The sequence below is a fragment of the Cyanistes caeruleus genome, chromosome Z, assembly GCF_971803275.1.
Source record: "Cyanistes caeruleus chromosome Z, bCyaCae1.hap1.1, whole genome shotgun sequence".
In the NCBI taxonomy this organism is placed as follows: Eukaryota; Metazoa; Chordata; class Aves; order Passeriformes; family Paridae; genus Cyanistes; species Cyanistes caeruleus.
Window position 1 is genome coordinate 61482302 of NC_141732.1, and position 8494 is coordinate 61490795.

Below are 8494 nucleotides of genomic sequence, written 5' to 3' on the forward strand. Positions count from 1 at the left end.
TCTCAGTCGAATCAGAACTTGACTGGCTGGCCATTTCCTGTTTCCCGTGTGTTTTGTTGGGCTCTGGCCCTGCCTACAGCCCCTGTGGGTGGGCTGTTTCCTCCCTCCTGGTTCTCCCCACCCTTCAGTCCACCCTCCACTCCGCCTTTCACCCCACCTTTCACTCCGCCCTTCACTCCACCCTCTGTTCCTCCCTCTGCTTCACCCTCCTCTCCTTTTCCCCTCTCTTACATTCCTTTCCCTCTCCCTCTGTACACTTCCCCCGGATCTTATCTCTTTCGCTTCAGTTTCTCTTTCTTCCTCACATTCTTTATCTTTTTCATCCCCCTGACTATGTTTATCTCTCATTGCCAGTGCTTGTTCTTTATTCTCACTAAGGACATTCCTTTCCCGCTCTATGTCTTTTTGCTCCATTTTGCGCCATTTTGCGCCACCTGGGGGGTTGGTTCCCCCTGGGCTTTTTGTGCAGCACCCCTGGCCTCTTCTGTTAACTTTCTCCAAAAATCTTCTGCTCTCTGTTGTCCCCTTGAGAGCAGATCAGGGTTTGGGGATTGAGGGGATGTATCTCCCTCTTGTGTCCCCTTCGGCTCAGCCGAGCTGCTCTCGTCTGGGGGCTGTGAAGTCTGGGTGGCCGCTCCAACCCCCAGTGTCGGGGTGGCCAACAGACAGTTTCTTGCTGCCCTCCAGGCCTCTTGCTCTTGTCTAGCTTTTTGTAAAGCCTTGACAACCTTCCCCCATGACTTAAGATGTTTCCCACTACCCGAATCTATGGTTTCATTAGCGAGGGCTCTGGTACATTTCTCCCACACCTCAGGGTGGAGAATGTCCACTGGTTGCTCTATGACCGCAATATGCAAAAGCCTTGCGATAGCAAGTGTAAAATCTTTAGATCTACAGTCTATTCCCCACTGTTCATGTAATTCAGATACAACTTTTATCAATGCTTCCATCTTCCTTCTGGTCTCAGGGATGTCACCCTCGCCAGGACTAGTCCAGCTGTCCTGACTGCTGCTCCCGTTTTCCAGGCAATCCTCACTTTCTGGGTTTGAATCCCTCTTTTCGAATTTGGCTTCCCGGGTTTTCAGCACCAAATGTTGTCTTTTAAGCAAGGCAGACACCCTGGTTCATGGAACAGCACAGTGGCCATGCCCAGGCCACTCAGTCCATTCCACACACAGGCATCAATGTGATGGATGGCAAAATGGCATTTATTGCAGGAGAATCTGACATTTTATAACCTAGGGCCACTGTGTTACTCCCATCTGCTTTCATCACAGCCAGGTGCTATTGGCTAATTGCAGGGGTCATTACCATACTAAAGAGGAGGAGGAGTTACTGTCTTTCCATTACATCCCGATATCTTCCGAGCTGCCAGGCCCTGCTTCCACACACACCTCCTGTTTCAGTTCCTGTATTTGTTCAATTGTGAAAAGTTTTATGTAGGTAGATATGTAGATATTAAAAATCTATTTGTAATTTTATTCCTTTGCCATTTTCCCCCAATAAAAGACAAATTCCAAAGCTTACAGAACAAGAACAAAAGCCCTTAGTAAACTATTTAGAAATCTACACAAAATTATTATTACTCAATCCAATTGTTTATGCCTATTTCTTGCCTTGGTAATCAAGGATTCTAATTACAAATTTAATATCAAAAGAGTAACTAAAAGAGATACTGATGGGTTTGGGTGATTGTGCTGCATTTTCCCCATCAGTAAGGTTCTCATAGTTTTTTGGGCTTCTCTGTTTATTGGCAAAAGTAATCCCTAGTGCTGTGATTTCACTGATTAGATATTTTTACAATATTTTATTTGAAAGTGATTGATAACTTCATTATCTGACTTTTGCTGGCATTTATAAATTAAACAAAAAAATACACTTAAAATAATGACTGTTATTAAGACTCATATTTCAACTAATTTCCTGATGATCAACACGAAACAAACACTGGCCATGCTTTGGAGTGAAACAAAATTGTTGAGACATTAGGATCTGATCAAGAAAGATTCCACACATACATCACATTTCCTAATGTGGAAAGCCAAGCATGTACAATGTTTTCTATTACTATAACAGCCCCTTTCCTAGGAGACCACAGCTGTCAGCTTGGGAAGGCAAACAGTACCAGAATGCCCAGGAATCACAGGGAGAGAGAGAGAGACTGGGCTTCAGCTGAAGGCAATACAAAGAGGAGGAGCAGGAAGAGCCCAGGACTCCTGACATCAGAACACTGTCCTTCAGGCTCTCTCCATCATTTTCCATTGCCCTGGGATCTCTATTTGGTAGTAAAGGCACAGCTCCAGCAGCGATGAGATTCCCTTCACGGTGACTACATTCCCAGCCACCTCATTTTACCTCCTTCAGGTCTGCATGGATCCCACGGATACAGGACAAGCATCAAAGCTTTTATTCTCAGCACAGTACTTTTCTGGCAACAGTAGAAAAAAGCCCAAACACTTCAATTACTACATATATGTACAGGAAGACATTTGTGAAGAAAACAAGACAATAAATTGAGTTTTCCGAGGTGGCATCATTTCATTTATCTATCACTAACTGATTTTTTTAATATCTTATTTCCCCCATTAAAAGGAGAACACAGATGAAATAGTGGTAATTCTCAGCAGTTCCCTAAAGCTTGCTCTCAAATATTTTTTTTCCTTTTAAAATCCTAAACCATATTAATGCTGAACACAGAAACATATAAGTTGTTTTCTCTGGCATATATCAACTGAGCACTAGTTGTATCAAGTCTAGACATCTCAATTTAGTAGGAACTTATGTAGTGGAATAACTTATAATACATGATAAATAATAATATTTTTTTTAAATTCCACTTAGAAGACAAGGATACTAAAATAGTGATAAACTACAGTCTTCTGATAGCTTTTACCCTTCTTTCCACCTTAAAAAAAAACAGAACTAGAACAGACATCACAAGATAGGCTGAAACAAAAAAAAACCCTGAAAAACTACTAGTCCACAGCAAGAGCAACTTCAGCTATGCCTTATGCCCAGATTTTTTGCAAAAACAAAAAACAAACAAACAAACAAACAGGCTTTGTGATATACCCTTAAGAGTTTTTTTATGTTTAGTCTTTCATTTTAATGTCCTGAAAATAAATGAGCCATAGGACTGGATGGTGAAGAAGTAGAGATTGCACCTCCTTCTTCTGTGCTGTATTTACAAATGTATACCATATACTCACTGCTCATGCCATACCAGATAAAAATGAGTAGTGATCATGTGCCAAGACAACAGTTCAGAGGACATCAGAACCTCCAGCATGGTTTGTCACAAGATGAGCAGTGTTTTCTAAAGTGGGTTCGTTACTATTCACACACTGTGCCCTTTCAAGGTATTAGCCATCATTTCAGCTGTTCTTTTTGGTTAGACAGTATTGCTGCTGAAAACTGAGAGATTCAGCATCGACTGTTTCAGGGTTGTAATGCCTGAGCATGGGGATTTAATGCATTATTTGCATCAGTATAAGTATGGCAACATCCACACTCTCCTAATAACTGTCCATTGGCATTTCCATGATTTAAAGGTCAGCTGTAAGAATTTTAATGAAATCTGACACAAAATTTAAAAGAAACACTCTGTACAAACTATAACCCAGAGAAACTGATCTTACCTAATTTCAGAAGTTACAGTCTATAGACATGTATACCTTTAGTAGGTACAGAGGACTACCTGTCCTTTTTAACCTTTTTCTGATCAATTAGACCCTTTCCAAACCACAGTGCAAATATATGAGATGTACATAAAACATTTGCACATGTTTATGCACAGGGATTCTTAATTCTTGAAAACAAGGCCAAGTTTATTATATATTTGTAGTGCTAGAATCGTGAAAAATTCTCAGCCCTCCATGAAAGTATGTGGGCTAAACTCCTAGTGTGTTAAATACCACGCAGATGTACAATGGCTCATAGTCTCCAAAACAGAGTTCATAATCTAACAGTCTGATCCATGGTGAGGGGCAATGAAGGCCTAGAGGAATGAAGGAAAGATGAAAGTTAGAAAAATAAAAGAACAGCTAAGCACTTCTGAATAGACAGTGCAGTGTCTGTGCTAAGCAGTGGCATCACTGTGAAATGTCATTAGATTGCACCCAGACAGAGATTTTCCTTGTCATTAAATGCTGCTTTTTTCTTTTTTCTGTATACTGACTTATACACACGTTCTTTTGAGGATAACTTGCATTCTGAAACTCTTACAGAGTCTTTCTGCATATCTTTATACCAAAGACATGTTTCTATTCCTTGAAGGATTCAGTGAATACCATGATGACAAGAGCAACTAGACCATATTCAGCACTTACAAATTTCAAGGAAATTTCCTTTTTCTTTTTTTAAAAAAATTATACATGAATTTTGATAGAAAAATTCGGAATGCAATTGCTTTTCTCCTGAATTTGTTCACTGCAAGATACAGTAGCAATTTATTTTAAATGCAAATACATGGAGATCCATGGAAAAGTAGAGGTTTGTTTAACAATTCTGTATTTTTATCACTTAAGATATTATAAAAGGCTCCTTAACTTCTTCAGAAAAATTAAGAAATCCTGTTTATTTTCTGGAGTGCAAATCAGCTGACCATTTCAGCTGTCTACTGATAGCAGCAGCCTTTTAGCTAGCTGTTCCTGGTCTTCACCATGGAAACAACTCCCTTGTTTGCTCAGCACAGAGTTCATCCCCTCTCCTTACCCAAATTTCTCAGGTACCTAAATGCAAAGTGGAGTTTAAGAATTTCTATCCTTGAAAAATAGACTTGGAAAATCTCCTTTGGAAGATAAATGCTTTTAAATGAATAACAAGCTTTTTAAAAAAACCCAAAAATCAATGACACCCCAAGCTAGAGGCCCAGAGCTGAACTCCACTGAGCAGTATCTCATCCTATCACACTGCTCAGTGTCTTGAGTTTAACATTACAGAGTGTATGTGCAGCTACTGCAGGAAATGGAACATGTGCCCACTCAGTTTACCTTTCACAAAGGACAGACCAGCAACTGCATTGCTCCATCCACTCTGCAAGAGAGACACGATTCCTTGGTTTGTTACCACATTATGTTCTGCAGAAAGTGTCTGATTTAGCAATCAATTTCAAATTAAAATACGTGTATTAAATGAAGTATAAACAAAGTTGTGAAACTGGAAAGAAAATTACAAAGCCATTTCTTAAAATTTTCTCTCTTATCTCAGCCTTGGATGTACCTGGCCCAACAGTCAGGTAAGATTTAATCTTCTTACAAGTGAACCTTGGAAGGATATGATTATACCTAATTTGTAGTAAATTACAGGAAACAGAGCGTTAATTTAATCCTGTGTCACGATTTTTGCTCTTTAATAACTACTTTACAGGATAAGGGTTTTATGGCCCTTGGAAAGCAAAGCTGCTCACTTAGCCACCACAAAACTAGATTTTAAAAACTTTTCTTGCAGGATGAAAACAGCTGGGGGAAGGTATTTTAAACCTCTTTCTCCAAGCATGGTTCCATCAGTGTCCTGGCAATCCATCAGCTGGACAGCACTGCTGGGCTGCAAGTGCATGAAAATGAGAAAACAAGAAAAGTATTAATTTACCTTACAAGCTGATGAAAAAAAGTTATTGGCAAGTTTATGAACATGAAAAGCCAGCTGTAAGAATATTTCCACTTGTAAACAGGAAATACTTCCTTTCCCCTCAAATACAACGAAGATTTGGCAGAGTAATTTTTCCTCTATAATGCGGTCACCTATCACATGGCAGTCATGGTGTTCAGAAGTGTGGAGAACTAAACTCTGTGTCACTCTGCACCAATACAAAGTTCTGGAAAAGTACCCAGCTAGGATGCTATCATACCAGATTCATATGTTTTTTGGTAGGTGAGCAGGTTTTTTTTGTTTGTTTGTTAGATTTTGAGAGTTTTTCAGTGGGGGGTTGTTGCTTGTCTCTTGGGTTTTTGGGTTTTTTTAATGGGGATAATGCCACTCCAGTAGCTCTGTAGATGTTCTTTAGAAAATAGTTAACTTCTATGCTTCTGGCCCTACCAGACCAATACCAAGAAAAATTAGGGTTTACAGACATAGGTCTAAACACCGGAACTCTTAAGGAAAAGAGAACTTAATCAATTTTGACAAAAAAAAAAAAAAAAAAAAAAAAAAAAAGAGAGGTCTCAGAGGATCAGGTCTTTGAGGATGTAATCACACAGATTTCCAGGATAAAGAAATGCTGGAGTTTTACTCCTTTTATTTTTCTTTAATATATTGTAGTGGTGGCAGATCACTTACCTAACAGTGCTTTTTACACCAAAAGGCCGTGTGCCAATCCAGGTTTTAAAAAGTTCTTGTTCCTTTTTTTCGTGCCCCACTATTATAATAATCTCCTTCAATATATTCAGCTACCATATATTTAGGACCTTCATAAAGAGTACTAGTCCATGAAGAGATTTCTATTCAGTGCATAGATCATAAGAAAATGAAACATCAGAGATCATTTTTCAAGCAAGCCAAGGTCTTTAATAATACAGCCAAACAATGCTCTACACACACTGGAATAATCTTTTCATTATCTTTGTACGAAGGACACCGACATCTTCTCATTTTTCTCAGTGACATGAATCCTGACACCAAAAAATTCTGAAAACTCTCCTTCATATATTCTTGCTTTGATGAAGCATGTCCTTTGAAGTTCTGTTCTGTGAGTGCTTTTGGCTTGTGCTCAATTTGACATAATTAAACAACGTATTATATTTATGTATGCAAATAATCTCACTCAAAGTAAATGAAATGCCCTCTACACTCAGGATCAAACCCCTCATTTGGAAGAATGGAGGTCATTTGCCCTTTCTTGAGAGGTGCATTTGTGAATGTGAGATCAGAAGCAATCCCCAAAAGGTTTTAAATTATTACACATCATTTACTGAAGAGTCTGTACCACAAATAATAACTGTATATTAATAAATTGATTTTTATTTTCCTATCTTTACTTCTGGAAAGAACTTGTTGTGCTTCTCTTTTTTTCACAACTAAACATTTAGATGCTCAAGTGATCTGCAAAGAATTTTTCATTTGTGCCCACATCTCCTGTTTTGCACTTGCATCTGGCATTTTATTGATTTCAATAAAAGTCTCTAAATCTTAGAAGACTTCCCAGAATGTCATTTCAATTTGTTTTTGAGAAAGGTTTTATAAAATTATGAAATATTTTTTTTTTTTTAATTGAAACTTTCTTACTTCCTGACACTTTCAGCAGGGTGAACTGAAATGTTTAATTTGGCCTTTACCCTAGAAATTTTTCAATGTTTGTCTCATTATTGTCATAATTTCAAGCATTCCTCAAGAGGCACATCTTCCAGCCAGGGTAAAACTGAATATCAGTCCAGACAGGTAATAGCCCAGAAGTTGTATTTTCAAGAATATTTCTTTTTCCTATAAAAAATTAAAAAGGAGCTTAATATTATGTCACACCAATTTCCTTCTTCTTTGCTGGTCACCCTTGAAAAAAAAAGAAGACTAGAGCATGATTCAAGTAAAGCAAGCAAATAAATAGAACTATAAATAAATAATTTCACTTTATAAGTTGTACATACTGTCCTAAAGGCAATGAGAATTATTCTCAGATGATCCATTTCCATATTCACCTGCTTCCTGCTATCAGCTTTAGTAGTAAATGTAATGAAATGTAATTTTTACTGTAATGAAGTAAAAACGTTGATGGTCGTAGATGAATTGGATATGAAGGATTCTTTCTATGCAAAAATGGTATTCAATAACAAAGAAATACACTCACTGCTGGACAGTTTGGAGATTCAGTGCATGTATTATCTATATATTGTATATACATAGCTATATGTATTAATGGTAATTTCCAGAGTCACTGCATATTTCAGATTTATTTTTAAGATGCAGTGTTATGTACATTTTTTTTTTGTACAGTATTGTATATCCTGTACAGTTATTTATCAGACACTCTTAGTGTGAAGGCTCATCCTGATCATTTTAATTATCACAGGATCAGTTTGGCAATAACTGAACTATTTGGTATTTGACCGCAGGTCCCAAGGGACATCTTGGCTCCTTAGGATCCGAACTTGCTCCCTAACTTAGAGATGATTAGTTTGCAAAAAGAAGATACACAATGTAAGTAGTCACTCACAAGTGAAAATCACTTGAGGTTCCCTAACCTCTGGTACACTATTACATTGTCAGTTTTAAACTAACTAGCCACAAAACTTGAGATCTGTGCACTGATGAGAATACAATTAAAAATATTCTCCTGTAGTGAAATACACAGATTAAAAGCAAGCAATATCAAGAGGCTGTACAGAAAAAAGAAGGGAAACGTCTTTCCAGGAACATGAAAAAAGCCCCAGCCACAGCAGATCTATTTTTTTATGAGAGTAGCATGATAGGAGTTCATTCCTTGTTTGTGTGATCAAAGACAGAAACCCAAAGAGACCAGTGCAGAACTTTTACCCTCTCATGGAAACTAAAGGAATTACTTAAC

General features: G+C 37.9%; 1 long non-coding RNA gene across 1 annotated transcript; it reads right to left on the bottom strand.

The window, feature by feature from the left end:
• Positions 1–2833: 2833 nt before the first annotated feature.
• Positions 2834–5601, bottom strand: LOC111941534 (uncharacterized). The gene is made up of 3 exons (XR_002870092.2): positions 5481–5601; positions 4992–5034; positions 2834–3997 (listed from the first exon to the last, which is right to left on the bottom strand). It is a non-coding gene; the product is annotated as an uncharacterized LOC111941534 (long non-coding RNA).
• Positions 5602–8494: the final 2893 nt, after the last annotated feature.